The sequence below is a fragment of the Notothenia coriiceps genome, unplaced genomic scaffold (genome assembly GCF_000735185.1).
Source record: "Notothenia coriiceps isolate Sejong01 unplaced genomic scaffold, NC01 NC01_scaffold00037246, whole genome shotgun sequence".
Taxonomy (NCBI): domain Eukaryota; kingdom Metazoa; phylum Chordata; class Actinopteri; order Perciformes; family Nototheniidae; genus Notothenia; species Notothenia coriiceps.
The window spans coordinates 5,562,460-5,564,641 of record NW_011369947.1 but is presented as its reverse complement, the minus strand read 5'-3'; the positions used below and the strand labels follow the sequence as shown (position 1 = coordinate 5,564,641).

The 2,182-nt window shown below is 41.0% G+C and overlaps 1 protein-coding gene across 1 annotated transcript in view; it reads right to left on the bottom strand.

Moving 5' to 3' along the window:
* The window catches only part of LOC104966322 (inosine-uridine preferring nucleoside hydrolase-like), a 22,610-nt gene that overhangs the window by 5,243 nt on the left and 15,185 nt on the right, over positions 1–2,182 (bottom strand). The window lies entirely within an intron of this gene.

Here is a 2,182-nt window from a genome sequence, read left to right as displayed (position 1 = left end):
AACGTTATTGTTAATAATAATAATTTAATTTTTTTTTATTATGTATTGTTTTTTTTTATTTTCCATTTTTATTTTGTAATCGTCTCGCGACCCCCACTTTGGGAACCCCTGCTCTAGTGTGTTACTTAAGTTTCTCTCCCGCACAGTACAGTGCCTGAAACTCCTTTATTGGACTCCTTTGTTTACTTCTGTAACATAGTGACATCACTATGCAACACTCATGCTTTTTTTGGCTATCGCTCCGACACATTGTACGTGATAGGCTCTGGTTTCAGACAGAGGGTGAAAAGAGGCAGTATGAGAAACATACAGACGCTTTTGAACATTAAAGCATGTTAACATGTCACAGTAGAGGCATATAAGGGAGGCTGTGGCTCAGTGGACAGTGCGCTGAACTTCAAATCAGGGGATAGCAAGTTCGAGTCCCACTGCAGTCAGCATGTCGATGTGTCGCTGGGCATGACACTTCACCCCAAATTGCTCCTGTGGGGATTGCCCACTAACAAGTTACATATAATGTAATGTAATGTAATACAAATATGAACCTGACAATGATCCTAATATGTCCTCTTTAAAACTCTCCATAAAAATGCATTACATTTTGAGAAATCAAAAGGCTGCATTGGAAAATAAAGATTACTGCAGTTAACAAAACAATACAAAACATTGTTTAACTTAAAAGACCTACGTTTTCTTCTTTATAAACATAGAAGTAGAGTAGAGCAAGCCATACGGTTAATTTAGAATGACTGGTACATTTCAAAGTACTGAATAACAACAAGGAGAAAGAGTCAGGCTGTGGGTGGTTGCCTGTTTACTAAAAAATCCAATTGAGATACTTCTTTAAGAGTTGAAAAGATCAAAACGGAGGAGAAGAACTATGCAGGCAAATGTCACACAAAGGAAAACATACTCAAACTAGAGATGTGTTGTAATAAACTCCACAAAGATATCCAAATACCATGCTCTAATTATGGTATCAACATATGCCTCGAACATCAAAGTGAGCTTTTCATTAAAAAGCAGCACAATCATGCCCTTTTCCCTGTCTCTTATTCAAGCATCGACTAATCAAAGACCTGTTATGAATTCATTGCACCTCCGAAAGAAGTTGGGGCCACCCCTGAAAACTTTACTTGTGTTATTCCGTACTTTTTCGCATTGAAACAAAGGCTTTGCTTGTGGACTCTAGGCACAAAGTTTTGGGCTTTTCATCTGATTAAGTGTTATTAATGTAACCTCTTGGTCTTCATCAAATTATATAAAAGCAAGTTGAGTTTTAAGCACATGCTAATGGCATCAGTAATGACACTGGTTTGAACCTTTCTTGGGGTGTTTCTCAATCTCGAGTACGCTTGCTTGGTAGCACATGTCTTCCGAGTCACTTGCTTCAGAAGCGAGGCAAGAATACTTCCTGGCATTCGGAAAACGAAGAGTGGAACAGGTGAGCAAGTGTGCGTCATATGAGAGGCCCCGCCTTACATTTTCCGCCACAGATTTGTGGAAATTGGTCCGTGCGCAAAGCATTGTGGGGATTTTAAGACCGCGGAGTCTGCACATGTGCAGCCTCGAAATGTCTCCAAACGAAGTACGCCGGGCTCTGTAGAATTCCAAGTATGCTGGACATTGGAACAGTGGCCGTTTCTCAATCTCGAGGATTCTGGCTTCCAAGCCAATATTTCAAGGATGCTACGTCATCGGGTGCCGCCGAAGGACTGTTCCAATCTCCAGCATACTTGGAATTCCACCGAGGCCACGTCCTTGGTTTCGGGGTAATTTCGAGGCTGCACATGGGTAGACTTTGCGTCCTTCAAATCCCCACAATGCTTTGCGCACGGACCAATTTCAAAAACCCTTGCGGAGAATGGCTGAACCGACGCAGCACACATTTAAGTAGTATGTAGTGGTGTAGAACATGTGTTGGTAAATATGTTACTTTGTTACATTTGTTATCACCAAAAATGTGTTCCGTGAAAGTAAAGCAAGTTCATAATTAGATAGACATTGTGAGGTATTTATTTTCGGTACAGTTTATGTTGAAACCGTTAGAGAGAGTGGCACACTTATTAGCCTGTTCCATTCTTCTTCGTTTTCCGAAGCCGTGGCTTGGAAGTATACTTGCTTCGTTTCTGAAGGAAGTGACTTTGAAGTACGCGACTACCAAGCCAGCATCCTCGAGATT